The sequence below is a fragment of the Silene latifolia genome, chromosome X (genome assembly GCF_048544455.1).
Source record: "Silene latifolia isolate original U9 population chromosome X, ASM4854445v1, whole genome shotgun sequence".
Taxonomy (NCBI): Eukaryota; Viridiplantae; Streptophyta; class Magnoliopsida; order Caryophyllales; family Caryophyllaceae; genus Silene; species Silene latifolia.
Genome location: NC_133537.1, coordinates 94,938,132 through 94,956,502, shown reverse-complemented (window position 1 = coordinate 94,956,502; position 18,371 = coordinate 94,938,132). Strand labels below are relative to the sequence as shown.

The 18,371-nt window shown below is 39.4% G+C and overlaps 1 non-coding gene across 1 annotated transcript; it reads right to left on the bottom strand.

Moving 5' to 3' along the window:
- Positions 1-16,969: 16,969 nt before the first annotated feature.
- On the bottom strand, positions 16,970-17,076 carry LOC141625958 (small nucleolar RNA R71). The gene has a single exon (XR_012535697.1). It is a non-coding gene; the product is annotated as a small nucleolar RNA R71 (small nucleolar RNA).
- Positions 17,077-18,371: the final 1,295 nt, after the last annotated feature.

Below are 18,371 nucleotides of genomic sequence, written 5' to 3'. Positions count from 1 at the left end.
GAGGTCTAAGTAGAGTTGGCAATGGGCCCGGCCCAAGCACGGATATTGGGTTGGCCGTGTCGTGTCGTGTCTGGCCCACTATCCCCAACCCCCACCGCGCCCGCTCTTAGCACGCCCAGTTTCGTTCTCGGGCCGTGCCTGGCCCATGGGCTGTTCGTGCCTAGGACTTGGGCCAGCCCATGTGCCTTAAGTTTATTTATTTTTTATTTTTTTTTAAAAGAAATTGTTTTATAATTGTTACTCCCTCCTATTCACCATTTTGTTCCCCTTTGTTGTGGGCACAAGGATTTAGGAGGGGAAATAAAGTATGAATTGTGAGTTGGGTGGGGTTTGGTGATAGGAAAGAGGAATGAATAATTAGGAATTAAATAAGGAATTGCGAGTTTGATGGGGTTTGGTGATAGGAGAGAGGGATGAATAATTAGGAATTAAATAAGGAATTGTGAGTTGGGCGAGGTTTTGTGATAGGAGAGAGGAATGAATAAAATAATGGTAAAAGTTTCCAAAAAAGAAAAGGGAAAGAAAACCTGAATAATCCGTTTAAGGAAATAGGGAAGAAAATGGTGAATAGGAGGCAGTATATTTTTAGTACATTTTGCTTAATAAATGATGAATTGCTATATAATTGTTTTATAATTGCTATATTTTTGGTACTTTTTGTATTATAATTGTTATATTTTTAGTAATTTCGTGCCAATTCCCGGGCCATGTCGTGTTAGGCCCGCCGTGCCTGATTCGTGCCGAACCCACTCGTGCTTGGCCCGTGCCGTGCCTGGGCATGGATATTTGAATAAAATCATGTCGGATCCTGCCTCAAGCACGATCGTGCCGGGTCCGTGCCGCCTCAAAGAACTCGACGTGTCGTGCCTTCCCCGGAGCCGTGCCCCCGCCCGCCCACGACCCGAATTACCAACTCTAGGTCTAAGGTTCATACGATGTTAGTAAGGAAGATGAGCTACAGTTAGTCTCCTTCAGAACACAGTTAAAACGGGTTAACTATTACATTATTTAGATAGATGAGACAAAATTTTGTTATATCCTAAATATAATTCTTTTGTCCTCATCTATGCAAGTCGTTAATACTTAACTCGTTTTAAGGGTAAGATTCAAGACTTTGGTAAGTCTTAAGATAAAACTCACTCAAGACTACCAATAATCTACCAAAGTCTTAACAGAGTCTTAAGTTGAGTCTTGGAAATCCAAGACTCCAAACTCAACTTAAGACTTTGGGTGAGTCTTGCCCTGCTTTCAAAGGAAATTATGCAATGAGTGGATCCCATGTGTTATTTTTTTTATAAGTTTGTAAAAAAAAGTGAGATGAAAAAGTAGGGTTTGAGGTGAGTCTGACTGATAATGTATGGAGTCTGAACAATAAAGAAATAATAAAAGTTAGTGAAAAGCTGATGTGACAGAGTCTTAAAACTTTGTGAGCCTTACCAATAATCTTATCCTAACTATAAAACGGATATCTCCGACTTAAACGAGAATTTGTGGATGAGCTAAAACTCATAATCACAATTAGGGGTGTTCATCGGTCCGGGATCGGACTGGACCGGACCAAACGTAGTAGACCAAAGACCAAATAAGGGTAAAATGGTGGACCGCGGACCGGACCATAGTTATAATGGTCCGGTCCGGTCCGGACCATAAAAATATATGGACCAGACCGGACCATATGGACCAAATAATATATTTTTTGTTACCTTATTATTTCGACGATTACTTTAATTTATATTAATAACCTAGATTTTTTTTGTTCGAGTAGTAGAATATGTCAGTAATATATTACGAAGTAATATTATGAGATTAGGATAAATATTTGTATATCATACAATTTCAAAGATATTCCTTACAAAAGTTTGGTCCACGGTCCGGTCCGCGGTCCGTTCGGTTTGGTCCAGGACTGGACCGAAGACCAAACTTATGTAAATAAGTGGACCGTGGACCGGACCAAATTAAATATGGTCCGGACCAAATTGCGCGGTCCGGTCCGGTCTTTGATCCGGACCATCAAATGAACACCCTTAATCACAATACAATGTTTTAACCAAAAATGTTGATATAAGAAATCGAGAGAGAAGCCTTACACCAAAAATGTCGCTATAAGAAATTGAGAGAGAAGCCTTTCATTTACAAGTATGAAACTTCTACTAACTTTAGCCACAATTACGAATTGTTTATGGTATATACGTTTTTTTTTGCAGCGGTAAAGAAAGATATTTTATATTCTCATAGCGCTTTTAGCTAAGCTATGAACACTCTTATTAAGATTTTTATTAATAAAACTGAAAAATAAACAGGAAATGGACAAGAAGGAAAAAATCACTACCTCTCTCTAAAAATTTTAGAGGGAGAAAGTTAGATAGTTCTCCCAAAGTAAGATCCCAGAAAATGAAATATGGGTGTTGAATTCCTTTCTTAGCCTTTTTCTCCATCTAGTCTTCATCTTCTTCTTTAGAAATTTCTTGAACCATTTTTCTTGATTTCTACCTCCTCTAAGATTTGACTCTATTAGCTCTGCATTTTAGCCTAGGAGAGCTTTCTTGAGTCATATATCTTAAGAATAAAGGTTTAAATCAAGAATCTTAATAGAAATTTTATTGAGTTTTATTATCATATACTTTGTATTGATTATAGCAAAACCACTTATCTTGTTCTTTTACACAGTGGTAGTGGAAATATTAGCTGTTAATTGATTTCCCATGAAGAATAAAGAGCTGATCTGGCTGCCTTGATCTTGCTTCCATGACATTAGTGGGAGCTTTGTTAAAAGACAGGGACAATTAGTCTTTTTGGCAAGTTAATGTTGACCTTGGATGTTTTGGTTTGTTTTCTCCGGTGTTCTTACAGTTGGTTTTTTGTTGTTTTTCTTCCTTTACCGCATTCAGGTGTTGAAGATTTTACTCTTTTCTTTGAGATTCTTCTCTTTGCCCTCTTTTTTCTTGATCTTATTATGAATTTGTTGGTATATTGTGATGAATCTGGCCAGTCAACCGTCCATGTCAGCAAATAAAGTCAACAAGTTGTTAGAGAGTTTGTTACAAATATACTTAGGCTGTTAATAAGTAGGTTGACAAATATAAATAGAAATCAACCCTCACTTTATCATTCATTCAGAAATAATTCATTTCATTTTAGCTCTCTAAACTCTCTGTAATTCTTGTTGTAATCTTGTAGTTGTTAAATCTTGTAGTTGTTACATTTTGTAATCAATCTTTCAAGATTAATCTAATCAGTTGATCTTCATCCGAATTCTTTCTCAAACCCTAGAATTCCTATGATTGATCTGCCTAGTGTAATCTTTTCTTCCGGATTAATTCCCTGAGAATCGTTACATCTGGTACCAGAGACTCTTTCCTGGACTCTGAATATCGTCTGCCATTACAAGATTGCTGTGAAGCTTCCGCCATTGTTACGATTAACCGAAGCTTGCAAACATCCGCCATTGGAGTCTAATTCGAAGCTGGCGAAACTCACAATTGTTCAATTACGAGCACAAATGGAGGACTGCATGCAAGTAATCGAGGATTCAATGGGGTTACTGAAGGAGCAGAATCAGCGGATTGAAACATTGCTTCAGGGGCTCCAGAATAATCGAATTCATGACGAACCAGTACATCGGGAAGGTATACATCAACCACACCCTCGCAATTTTGGTTTTAACCCTAAAATTGAATTTCCCCAATTTGATGGTAGTAATGCTAGGTTATGGGTAAAGAAATGCAATAGATACTTTGAATTGTGTAACATTCCCAACAATCAAAAGACAGATTTAGCTTCTTTGTATGTATGTGGTAAGGCTGAATCTTGGGTACATAGTTACATGGTAGTTAGGGGAAATGTGGATTGGGATGATTTTGCTATGTATTTGTGTGTTAGATTCAAAAAAGCAATTGATAGTAATGTTGTTGAGGAATTTAACAAATTGTCTCAAGTTGGATCTTTAGAAGATTATCTTGATGCTTTTGAGCACCTTCAGGGATTAATGTTGCAAAGAAATAGGTTGTTGCCTAATCAGTATTTTTTGGATAGTTTTGTGGGAGGATTGAAGCCTACAATTAAATCTTTTGTTAAGGCATTCAAACCAATTTCTCTAAGTGAGGCAGTAGAGTATGCCAGACTTCAAGAAGAAACACTTGCTGCCACCAAATCTGCTAGTAAGCCAATTCTTGAGAAACCACCACAAATGAGATCAAATTATACACCTTTTCAATCTTATAATAAATCCCACACTTCAACAAATTTAAATATGAACACAAAAACACACCTACAATCTCACGTAATACAAATACTGCTCCTTATAAACCATATACTAGAAATAGACCACCCCTTCCTATAGATGTTGAGGAGAGAAGGAGGAAAAAATCTGTGTTTTTATTGTGATGAACAATTTACACCTGGTCATAAGTGTAAGAGGCAAATGTATAAGATTCAGATTGTTCCCATAGATAGTGAGGAGGAGGAAAATGTCTGGTGTGATGAGAGTTTGATGGAAATTGAGGAAAATGAGCCACAAGAGGTAGGAGAGATTTTAGATGAGCAGCCATTGATATCCCTTAATGCTATCTCTGGAAGTAACTCATTTTAAACCATGAGAGTTACAGGGAAGGTGAGAGCTCATCCAGTACATATCTTAGTGGATTCAGGAAGTACACACAACTTCCTAGATGAGGCAGTGGCAAGGAAGTTAGGATGAGCTCATCCAGGCCATACTATGTTTCAAGTTGTTAAAAAATTGAAGTTGTTAAAGCAACCTCTGAAGGCTCTGAATGCTGCCAGCTATGCCAATATTGAGACTGCTACCAATGTGGCTCTGATCCACCTCCATGATATTTAGTCAAAGCTACAGTTGGTCCCTTCCAATGTGCTGTTACAACAAAATGAAAGGGTGGCTACAGAAGCTTATAGAGAGTTGGACAAAGCTAGGGTGAGTTTCCTTAGCCAAAAAGTTAAGACTCAATGGTGTAGTGAGGGGGATGAGAATACTAGCTATTTTCATAGTACTCTGAAAGCTATGCGTTTGCAGAATAGAGTTTTCTATATTCTGGACAGACATGGTGTGCTGCAAGATACTAATGCTGGTATTGAGGCAGCTTTTGAGGATTACTACAAGAATCTTTTAGGGACCAGTAAGTGGGTTGGCAACGTTCATATCCCAACTGTGAGACAAGGTGTGACTGTTTCTGAGACACAGGCTGCTGAGTTAATCAGGGATGTAACTGATTCTGAAATATATGAAGCACTGGTTTCTATTCCTCCCAACAAATCTCCAGGACCTGATGGTTATACTTCCCAGTTTTATAAAGATGCTTATTCAATTGTTGGTAAGGATGTCATTCAGGTTGTCAAGGAGTTTTTTACTACTGGTAAGCTTCTGAAACAAGTGAATTCTACCACTTTGACATTGATTCCAAAAAAAGATAGACCTCTGAGTGTGTCTGACTTCAGGCCTATTGCCTGTTGTAACGTCCTTTATAAGATCATTTCCAAAATTATTTGTAATAGAATGGTCAATCTCCTACCTGAGATCATTAGTGCCAATCAGAGTGCTTTTATCAAAGGAAGGGAGATTGTTGATAATATCTTAATATGTCAAGATTTAGTGCAGCTCTACAATAGGAATTCCTGCTCTCCTAGGTGTATCATGAAGATAGACCTTAAAAAAGCCTATGATTCCATAGAATGGCAATTCATTGAGCAGATGCTATTGGCCCTAAAATTTCCTGATAAGCTGGTGCAATGGATTATGAGGTGTGTTTCTTCTCCCTGGTTTACACTATCACTTAATGGGTCCACCTTTGGGTATTTTCAAGGGAAGCATGGTATTAGACAGGGTGATCCCTTGTCACCCTTGATTTTTACCATTTGTATGGAGTACTTGAGTAGGGTGTTAAGTGTGGTTACTGAGCAACTGGAGTTTAATTATCATTCCCTCTGCGTGTGCTTTGCATATGACCTTCTTATGTTCTGTAGGGGAGATAGGGTCTCTATTAAAGTTTTATTGAGAGCCTTTGCAATGTTCTCCTTTGTTTCTGGGCTTGAAATGAATTGTGAAAAATCTGAAATTTATTTCAATGGCATAAATCAAGGTGAGATGGATTATATTCTAAGTATTTCTGGGTTCAAGGAGGGGAGTTTTCCTTTTAAGTACCTAGGGATTCCAGTATCCTATAAACGTATGGCAATTGGTGATTGTACTAGACTTGTTGAGAAAGTGGTTAGCAAACTCAGGAGCTGGGGGGAAAAAGAAGCTCAACTACTCTGGGAGACTTGTATTGATTCAAGCTGTTTTATCTCAACTCCATGTATACTGGGCTCGAATTTTTGTGATCCCTGTTACAGTTCTTGATAGGATCACTGCAATTTGCAGGAATTACCTCTGGAGTAGTAGTGATCAGTATGGGAGAGCTCCTTCTGTGGCTTGGGATTCATTATGTATTGAGAAAAAATTTGGGGGGCTTGGCATTGTGAATTGCAGACTATGGAATCAAGATTTAATTGGTAAATATACCTGGTGGCTTGCTTGTAAAAGTGACCACTTGTGGATTAAGTGGGTGGATCATGTGTATATGAAAGGTAGGAATTGGCAAGACTATGCTCCTTCATTACAATCTAGTTGGACTTGGAGGAAGATATGTGCTGTTAAGGACATATTTAAACCTGGTTATCATCTGAATCAGTGGTGTGATGGTAAGTATACTGTGGCTGCTGGATATAGATGGTTGCAAGGACCTCAGACTAAAGCACAATGGGCTCCTGTGGTATGGAATAGGCTTAATGTTCCCAAGCATTCCTTCATTGCTTGGCTGTTTGCTAAGGAAAGGTTGTTGACTAAGGACAGATTGAGGGAATTTGGACTACATATTGATGGGATCTGTGACCTTTGTGCATTGCATATAGAGGATCACAAGTACTTGTTCTACCAGTGTGCCTTCAGTATCAGGTGTTGGGCTATATTGAGGCAATGGCTGTGTGTCTCATTACCTCCCCAGGATATCCTTCACTGGTGTGTTAATTGGAGATGCAGATCATTGCTTAAAAAACACTTGGTTTTTGCTGCAGTGGTGGCTGTCTTGTACCAAATCTGGCGGGCTAGAAAACTCTGCAGAATTGATATGGTTGTTCATTCTCCTACTCAGGTGATAAAGGAAGTGAAATCTTCTGTTCAAGCACGTTTCCAAAGCAGAAAGTGGCCTTCTAAATATCAGACAACCTGGTTTTTTAAGGCAGTCTGATTTTTTTTATAGGAGTTTGTGTAGGTTTCATATATAGAGTGTAATTCAAAAATTGTTTGTATTGGTGGCACGTTTTATTATATTAATATATATATTCACATTCTACCAAAAAAAGGAAGTTAGGATGTAAGCTTGATAACACTTATCCATAGGAGGTAAGTGTGGCCAATGGAGATACTATTGTTACCACAAGAATGTGTAGGTAATTTAGGTGGCAACTTCATGGCGCGGAGTTTGTAGCAGATGTCATGATTGTTTCACTAGGGGGGTGTGAAATGGTTTTGGGGGTGGAATGGTTAGCTTCTTTAGGACCAGTGAGTTGGGACTTTGAGAAACTGAGGATGGAGTTTATGTATGAGAAGAAGAGGGTGATACTAAGGGGAATTAAAAGAGGGGAGTTACAGTGGATAGGTGGAGATAAAATCTTACAAAGCTGTAAAGGAGGTCAGCTATTTGCATTAAACCTCCAGTGTAAACCTGAGACAGGAGAGATAGAAAGTACACAGCACAAGACCCCTGATTGCATTAAAAGTGTGTTGCAAGAATTTGCTGATGTATTTGCTGAACCTGAGACTCTTCCTCCCCATAGAAGTCATGACCATCAGATACATCTTCTTCCAGGAACATCACCAATTAATGTCAGACCCTACAGGTACCCCATTATTCAGAAAAATGCTATTGAATAAATTACTAAGGAAATGTTGAGTAATGGAGTTGTGAGACCTAGTCAGAGTCCTTATTCTTCTCCTGTAGTTTTAGTAAAGAAAAAAGATGGATCTTGGAGATTGTGTGTAGATTATAGAGAGTTAAACAAACACACCATAAAAGACAAATTTCATATCCCTGTAATTGATGAGCTTCTAGATGAGTTGCATGAGTCTGCTGTTTTTTCAAAAATAGACTTGAGAGCAGGGTATTGGCAGATCAGAATGCAAAACGAGGATGTACAAAAGACAGCTTTTAGAACACATGAAGGACACTATGAGTTCTTAGTAATGCCTTTTGGTCTTACTAATGCACCCTCCACTTTTCAGAGTCTGATGAACTCTATTTTCAAAGCCTACTTGAGGAAATTCATGAAGGGAAATATCCGTAAAATTCCCTTAAATTTTAGGACTATAACGTATCTTTAACATGTGATTATTGTCATAAACGAAAAACAAGAGAAAAACGATAAGAGAATAGAATCAACCTCGAGTCCTTTGTGAATTCGGTCTAAGAACAGAAATCAAAGTAGATTTCCTCCTAATCGTTGCACCCAAGACCGTCTGAGACTATGCCCCTTGTGCTAGAAAGTACTCTCTAATTGCCTTGCAATATTGAGAGAGTTTTTGTGAGGTTTTCGATGAGAGATCTAGAATTTCAGAGAAAATTGCCCCGAAACCCTAATTTTTGTGCAAATGAAATGCATTAGGTCAAAAGGAGAGAAGCCCTCTCCTTTTGTTCATGTGGTTCGGCCGTGGGTTTCAAATGGTAGAGAGTGGGCTTTCACTTTCTCCTTATTTTTAACTCGTGGTCCGACTCGAAAATGCTAAAATGTATATGACGGGATTTTATTATAAATCGTCATCGGTTATCGGTTATTAAAATATCGACTAGTAACATGGATTAGTCGACATATTAATACTTGTCCGACAAAGACAATATTGTATAATTAATTCAATATACATCAATTAAATATAATCGTTTATATTCAATTTACGAATTAACCGCTTAATTCGTCTTAGCCATTATTATTTAATCCGTATTAAATAATTATCTCAACATCGCGTTTGACTAAATATAATGTTTGTTCAGTTCACTTTGTGGTGTTCAAAATTGTCGTACAAATCCACATGAAAAACAAAATATATAAATATCAAAACGATGATGTCGTATAGAGTATAAAAGAGAATGAATCTAATCCATAAAAGAGTACTACAACTCAGGAACACGTTTAATTCTCATGGAATTAACATGCCCTTCATGCTTATCTTGTCGTAATGGTTTAGTGAGAGGATCTGCTATATTATCATCTGTAGCAATTTTTTCTATCACTACCTCCTTTTGCTCCACGTAATCTCGGATTAGATGAGCTTTCCGTTGTACATGCCTAGACTTGTTGCTAGACTTAGGCTCCTTAGCTTGGAAGATGGCACCTCTATTGTCGCAATAGATGGTGATCGGGTCATTCGAACTAGGCACTACAGATAGTCCTTGTAAGAATTGACGCATCCATATCGCTTCCTTTGCGCCTTCGTACGCGGCATAGTACTCGGACTCAGTCGTAGAATCTGCTGTAACACTTTGTTTGGAACTCTTCCAGCTGACTGCAGCGCCATTAAGAGTAAAAACGAATCCAGACTGAGATTTCGAGTCATCTCGATCCGTTTAGAAGCTAGCATCTGCGTAACCGGTTGCGCATAGCTTTTGTTGGCCTCCATAAGTCAATGCCCAATCTTTAGTCCTCCGTAGGTACTTAAGAATGTTCTTGACAGCCATCCAATGTGATTCACCTGGATGCTGTTGGAATCGACTCGTCATACTCAATGCATATGCCACGTCCGGACGTGTGCATATCATGGCATACATGATTGATCCTATTGCCGAGGCATAAGGAATCCGTGTCATGCGCTCTTTCTCTTTCGGTGTCTCTGGTGCCTGAGACTTGCTCAAATGCACCCCTGGAGCCATAGGAAGAAACCCCTTTTTGGAGTTAGTCATGCTGAATCTCTCTAGTATCTTGTCTATATAAGACTCCTGACTGAGAGATAACATCCGACGTGATCTATCTCGATAGATACGGATGCCCAAAATTCTTTGTGCCTCACCCAAATCTTTCATCTGGAAATGGTTCTTCAACCATACTTTATCGAAGTTAAGAGAGGTATGTCATTCCCAATCAGGAGTATGTCATCAACATACAATATTAGGAAGACAATCTTGCTCCCACTCGACTTGATATATAGACATGGTTCCTCGACCGATCGAGTAAATCCATTTTCTTTTATCACTTGGTCGAAACGATGATTCCAACTCCTAGAAGCTTGCTTAAGTCCATAAATGGAACGCTTAAGCTTGCACACTTTCTTAGGATGTTCAGGATCGATGACACCTTCGGGTTGTACCATGTACAACTCTTCCTCCAAATAACCGTTTAAGAAGGCGGTTTTCACATCCATCTGCCAAATTTCATAGTCATGAAAAGCGGCAATCGCTAAGATAATCCGAATGGAACGCAAAGATGACTAAGGGTGCAAAAATTTCATCGTAGTGCAAACCTGGCACTTGGGTGAAACCTTTAGCAACTAGTCGTGCTTTATAGATATCTTGTTGACCTTCCACAGAATGCTTTATATTGTAAAGCCATTTGCATTGAAGGGGACGAACCTTAGCAGGTAAGTCAACAAGATCCCATACGTTGTTCTCATACATAGAGTCCATCTCGGATTGCATGGCCTCAAGCCATAGCTTTGAGTCGGAACTAGTCATGGCACCTTTATAGGTTGCGGGTTCACTACTCGTTAAGAGTAGAATGTCATCTATGTCATGTTCCTCGACCATACCAAAGTATCTGTCCGGAGGAATAGAGACTCTTCCCGACCTCCTAGGTTCCTCAGGAATATTAACCGCAGCCGGGATTGAAGGAACTGGTTCCTCCAATGGTTGCTCGGTATTTGGTTCTGGAATCTCCGACAGCTCGAAGGTTCTATTACTCTTCGCATTCTCGAGAAATTCCTTCTCTAAGAATGTCGCACTAGCCGCAACAAATACACGTTGTTCGGTTGGCGAATAAAAGTAATGACCAAGTGTTCCTTTAGGATAACCTATACAGTATGTCTTGACCGATCGCGGGCCGAGCTTATCCTCGTGTCTCCACTTGACATAAGCCTCGCAGCCCCAAACCCGTATAAAGGACAAGTTAGGGACCGTTCCCTTCCATAGTTCATATGGAGTCTTGTCAACAGCTTTAGACGGACTTCGGTTAAGTATTAGATCAGCTGACAGAAGAGCATAACCCTACAATGAATCAGGCAACACGGTGTGACTCATCATGGATCGAACCATATCAAGTAGTGTTCGATTTCTCCGTTCGGACACACTGTAATACCCGCCCTTTTAGGGACCCTTTGACCGATGTTGACCGACCTTGGGAGTGGAAGTAGTCTTAGGAAAGTGTGCCAAAACTTGTTTGGGCTGCGTGTTGAGCGTGGTACTCGATAGAGTAGAGGCTACTCGATCGAGTAGCTAGGGTACTCGATCGAGTAGGGGGCCACTCGATCGAGTAGGTTGGGTACTCGATCGAGTACCGCGTTTTCAGCGAGGGTTATATATCGCGTTTTGTTAAATCCGCAAACCACTTCCGCCACTTTCTTCCTATCCTTCAGTCGCCCCTTTCCCTTCCCTTCACCTCAAAACCTCCATGGATGCCTTTTGAAGATTCTTGAGCCTTAGGAGAGCGTCTCTTGAGTCGGGTAGCGGTCTTTTGCTGAGTTTTCCCCTAATAGGTATGTCATATTCATCATCCGTGCCTTTGTTTCTATAGTTAGGGTTTTGCTTGTAGTAATAGATATTTGCATGATGGTAATAGGCTTTGCTTGTGCGCTGGATACTTTGTTTGTCGGCATGGATTGGTTGCGGATGCGTAAAGGTAGGTTCGCCTACTCAGTTTCTGTAGATGGTCTAGTGTGTCGAATATTGTGGCTGTGTTGTGTTTGGTTGTCTGCTATAATTGTTGTATCGTGATGGTTGTGGTTGTTGTTGATGTTCTCGGGATGCGTTCTCGGCTGAGTGGGGTCACTTGCGGGAGTGGCTTCACGCCCTAGTTTCGCCCTTCGTGGAACCCGCCACGGAAGGGGATGTGCACATTAATGGGACAGGGTTATCGCTCGTATGATGAGCGGGGCTTAGGTGGGAACGGCTGCGGTCCCCCACTGGCAGGGCTGGTCCAGTGGACAGTCAGTGACAGGTTTGGTTGGATTATTGTGATTATGGTTGGGACTGTTGTCATTGTTCGTATTGTTGATTGTAGTTGCCGTTGTCTTGTCTTATCTCAGTACTGACCTTGTTTGGTTGTTTGTTTGTTATGTGTCTGCCGTGATCCCTTATGGTGAGCAGTCGGTCTTAGCAGTGTTGATGTTGTGGATAGCCGAGTCCGGGCGGGATGAGTCCTCACGAGATATGACGGTCATAGCGAGTAGTCTTTGAGTTGTACCTTGTATTGTATTTTGGTTTGAATCACTTGTAATAAAGCTTAATAGTTCTTTTATTGACGTTTGATAACTACTTTCCTCGGGTAGCCGAGATGGTAACGCCCTTATATGCTAAGGAAGGCCTAGTTAAGGCTCCTCTGGATATGGGGGTGTTACAAAGTGGTATCAGAGAGACGATTTTGGAACCTGTAACAAATGAACATAATGAACGTAGAGAGTCTAATAAAATGAACCTGGTGTATGTGTAATGGGAGCCCCGGCTGATGCTAGATTTTGGGTGAGTAGGCGCCCTCATTTCAAAATTTTGGCCTCATGACACTTAAGCCAGTCACATGGGATGGGAATGTGGAGTCCGTGAGTCTATGTGTGTTATGTATGTTAATTGTGCCGGAGCTACCTCCGGTTAAGTTTTGTTGGAATTAATAGAGGTGTGATAGTAATGTTTGGGCCGAGTATGGTAATTATTGATAAGATTATTGAAGCTCGTTGGATGAGTAGTGAGCTTATATGATGGTTATGAGATATGCGACGAAAATTTATGTAGCTCACATGATGGTAATTATAGTATAGTGAGTTATAATTCGAGATATAGCGTATGGTAATGCGTTGTTGCCTTATAGGATGGTCGAAATTTTTCCGCTGCGTAATATTTGATTCATGCAAGGTGAATTGCGTATGATAGAATGTAGGACATGATCGAATGAGTTGTTTAAAAGTATGCATTATGCGAGAGGTGATAGATTCATTTATTATGAAAATTATGCAATTACATGACAAATGAAAGAATGAACGAATGGTAAGTTAAAAGTTTCAATTTAGTAGTAATATATAAAGTAAGCTTAAATTTAATACGATGACGTGATTATGTTTACGGAAGGTTCGGTAACAGGTAAACCGAGTAGGGTAATGGGTGTAGTGTACGTAGGATAAGCTTCATTTGTTTGGCAATATGGTAGACCTTGTTAATAATAGTAATACGTGAATGAATTTGATAATGAGTGCCGAATTCCGAACTTAGTTGGAATCGACACGCGGTGTTGTTTTTGCAGGAACCTTCAAGTTACTTCGTACTTATGATCGAGTACTTAACTATACTTGACCGAGTGCGAGTGCTTACTTGACCGAGTAGACCTCACTCGATCTAGTTAGGGGGCGATAACGTCGGGATTTGGAAAATTTCCTGCAGACACTCGACGATTTAGCCCCTACTCGATCGAGTAGGGTGGTACTCGATCGAGTACCCCGGCACTCGATCGAGTAGGTTATTGTCATGCGAGAATTCCTACGGGTTTTCTTAAAACCCTCCATCTTTCTATTTCTTCTCCTTATTCCTCTATATTTCGACACACCCATCCTAAATCACTCTCAATCCCTTATTCCCTCTCAAATCCTCTCTTTCTCTTGGGTTAGTAGTGATTCTTGGGGTTGATTTTTCTTGTTTAATTCGTTTCTTTACCTTACTAATCAATCAAGGTATGTTATTATTCTTAATTTATGTGATTTGTTACTTTGAATGTGTTAAAATAGTGTAATAATCTGAAATTTTCGATTATAATGATCAATTTGGTGCTTTTAATTGTTGAAACATGACTCACATGCCTTCTTTCCATGTTTGTTGGTGATTAATTGCTGTAAATTAGATTAGAAATTGCAAAATTGAACCCGAAATTTCTAGGGTTTCCAAAATTGAAATCGATTTTTGGTTGTTTTACAATGATTACATGGAAGAATTGAGCCTTAAGTATTGTTTATATCATGTTGGGGGATAGATTTTTGGTGATTTTACCTTAGAAAGTTGCCTTAAAACTCCGTCTTAAAAGTGCCTTAAGTGGAAATTCGTGATTTATAATTGAAGAATTGAGGTTGTAATTGACGTATAAGCATGAGTTGAACTTCATTATGCTAATAGAATCGATGAGTGATGAATATATGCCCAAATTTTCACAGCTGTAAAGACCGTCTGCAAATTTTAGTTGAGTTGTTGAACATAACATGAAAGTGATGATGATATGCCATAAATTATTCTTTCTCTTGAAGTAGTAACATGAAATTAGCAATGTAAATGGAACGACTGATGTGACCATAATTGGCGCATATTTAGCCCCCGAATTACCATTGTTTCCATGCTTTTTAGTGCCTATTTGGGTCATTTCTTATCTTTAGTTCTTTGTTTTGCATATTCTTTGAGATTTTGATCCCTTGGTAGGAAAGGAGTAAGAATCTTGCATTTTCATGGCAAAACGAGGCTAAATTGATTGTATTCAATGACCAAGCATCAAGAAGAGACAAGACTAGAAGGCCTTTGTACATATCATAGTAGAAGAGCAATGTTGAGAAAAGGATCCTTGCGTCCCCGAGGAAATCCCCAAGGAATTTATGAAGAAAAGGGAAGAAAAGAAGAAGAATTGACGCTGAACTACAATCCGAACGGATTGTACCAAATCCGCCCGTCCGTCCAGCCCAATCCGAGCGTCCCCACCTGAATCCGCTCGGATTCCCCAAAGACAATCCGAGCGTCCCTCTCTTGAATCCGCTCGGATTCCTCAGCCCAGATCCGGCCGTCCCGACTCCAATCCGCACGGATTTCAGTACAGCACGATTTTCATTCTTCAAGCTACGAAAAGAGAAGCCCTTCTCTCAGAAAATACCGGATTCTCCTTGCTCAACTTAAAAAGTGTAATTACTAGTTTAGCCCTTAGTTAACCCTAATGCATCCTCCCTAATTTTCACTATAAATACCCCATTAGGCTAATTAGAGGAGCATGTTCTTCTTATCAATAATTAGTGTAGTTAATATCAATCAAATCTCTCTTCAATATTGTAATCAAGTATTAATCAAGTATTAATCAAGTTTTAATCCAAGTTTTAGTTCTTTAATCTCTCTCTTGTTCTTCCTTTATTTTGGGTAATTGAAGATTATTTGGGTTATTATTGGGAGATTGACAACCTCTCAATCTAGGATTCAAGTACTTCTATTATTCTTGCTTTATTATTGGAATCATTAGTAGGTATAATCTCTTAATCCCTTTTTAATTATTGTTAATTACTTTCATTTATTCATCATGTTTCATTATGTTAGTATGATTGACAACCTTTCTAGCATGATCAATATGATAATGAGTGAGTAGTCTCTTAGCTAGGGTTTAATGGGTGATTAGGGGAAACCATCATGGGGAATGATTCATGCTTAAATCAATATGCTTTCATATCTTATTTACTTGCTTGTTTTGATCTTAATACATGCACATGTTATATTTGATGAAATGCTAAGCCTATGAATCCTTGCATTTACTATCATCTTCTATCCTTTCAACTTGACTTGTAAGACATAACCCAACTCGAGTCTTGTTAGACCATGCATGTGTTGAGTAGGAAAGATTAAGTCGACTTGTAGGTGTTGTACAATCTAATCGATTCGGCTCCGGGACCCAAACTTTCCTAGGATTGTAAGATATAACCCAATCCATCACAACAATAATTGCTTGCTTATAATTTGAGAACATGTTTGTATGATCATATCCCATGATTCCCCTATGAACCCATGACACCCTAGTGCCTTTAATCAATTATTTACACCCCTTTTTATTCATCTTGCTTGTTTATTTTCATTGTTATTCTAGTTTAGTGACCTTCTACATCAATCCAATTTGTGACACCCTTAGACACTACTAGTTACAATAGAATTCTCATTTCAATACCCGTCCCTTGGGATCCGACCTTTACTTGCCTCTTTACTAATTGTAGAGTTATTTGTGGAGTATAAATTGTGTTTTGTATCGACCATTGACCAACGACCACATATGCTTAATTGTGAACACGAAATGGCCTCGATCAAAAATGGCGCCGTTGCCGGGGACGGTGTTTAATTGATTTAAGATTTCTTTTATTGTTATTAGTTGTGTCTTTTTCACCTTGGGGAAGTAAAACTCCTCAAGGTTTGTTCTAATTGTTTTCGAGTTGTTTGATATTTTGCATGTCTAGAAGGTTACAATGAGATTTGTTACCTTTTGACCGTGAAATCGAAAGAACCTTGACGAATAATAGGAGACTTGTTAGGAGGAATTTGGGAGGTGTTGGTGAAGTTGTTCAACCCACTAGTGAGTTTGTCAATCCTTTCGCAATAGAAGGAGAAGAAAACCCATTACACAATATCCCACAAAATCCACCTACAATGCCTAAATTCTCGTCACACTCTATACCCACCGAGGAGGATCTACCAAATGGTACTCCTACACCGCAACATCTCACCGGTAATTTTATTGCCAAGTCCGCCTTCATCCAACTAGTTGAGAGGAGCCAATTCAGGGGAATGCCTAGTGAGGACCCTCATTCTCATATGGAAACCTTTTGCGATTATTGTGATGCTATCTCTCAAACGGGCGTGACTCAAGACCAAATAAGATGGGTCTTATTTCCTTTTTCGTTAATCGGCACCGCAAAGCAATGGTTGAAGGGCCTTGATAAGGCCACCCTTGGAATAGATTCTTGGAAGAAGTTGGCTCTAGCTTTCTACAAAAATTCTACCCACCGGAAAAGACTAACATGCTAAGAGCTCAAATTACGGGTTTTAAGCAAAGGGATGAAGAATCTTTGTATGAAGCTTGGGAGCGGTTCAAAGGTATTTGTCGCTCATGTCCTCACCATGGACTTAGCGAATGGTTTTTAGTGCAACAATTTTGGAATGGTTTATATGAAGATTCAAGGAACATTCTCAATATGGGATCAAATGGAATGTTCACCGAAGTTGATGACAATCAAACATGGAACAAGATTGAGGAAATGGCGGTCCATAATTCACAATATAGTAGGCCTCGCAAGGCTACTAGAGGAGGAAAGTATGAAGTGGACTCCGTTACTCAATTGGGTACTCAACTTAGTGCTCACATTGACACAATCAACTTGAAGTTTGAACAAGCTATGGCTAGACTTGAGGAAAACTCAAAATCATCAAAGCATCATGTCAATGCCATGACGGCATCCTCATCAATCCTAAGTGGGATATGTGAGAATTGTGGAACTTTGGGTCATGACCCAAGTGAGTGTAGGGGAACAACCGAACAAGTTAATGCTTTCCAAGCTTACAAAAGTGGTACCCCTTATTCAAATTTTTACAATGAAAACACCAAGTTCCATCCAAATCTCTCATACAAAAGCCAAAATGTTCAAAACCCTCAAACAACATACACTCCACCACCCATGAGAAATCAAAATCAAAGACCCTTTTACAATCAAAACCAAGGTTACCAAAATCAAAATCCATACAATCACCAAAATGACCAAGGTTTTGATGTCCAAAAAGCGGTCCTCCAAATGCAAAAGAATCAACAAGAATTTTTCACTCAAATGCAAAAAGATAGCCAAGCAAAAGACACCACCATCAACAACATTCTAGCTCACACCAAGATGTTGGAAACACAATTGACTCAACTAGCATCTTCAAGCTCACAAAGACAAAAGGGGCAATTACCACCTCAAAGTAATCCCCCTAGACATGAAACGGTTAGTGCCATTCACTTGAGAAGTGGTACAAGATATGAAGTACCGAAGAAGCAAGTTGAGGATGAAGTTGTGAAAGCTAGTGAAAAGGAAGAAATTGTGCAAAGCCCCAAAGAAGGGGAATCATCAAAAGAAGAAAGTTCAAAGAAAAATGAAGACAAGGCCAAAGAGAAGGAGCCCATTGTGATTAGACTTCCTTTTCCAAGTCGTCAAGCCAAGCCCAAATTTGATGATCAACTTGGAAAATTCATGGAAATTGTGAAGAATTTAGAAGTCTCAATTCCTTTCACGGAATTAATCAATCACGTACCGGCCTATGCAAAGTACATGAAAGATATCCTCACAAAGAAGAAGTCGATCCGGAAACTTGAGACTATCGCCTTCACTAAGGTGAGTAGTGCAATACTTCAAGGGAGTTCACCTCCAAAGTTAAAGGATCCGGGAAGCT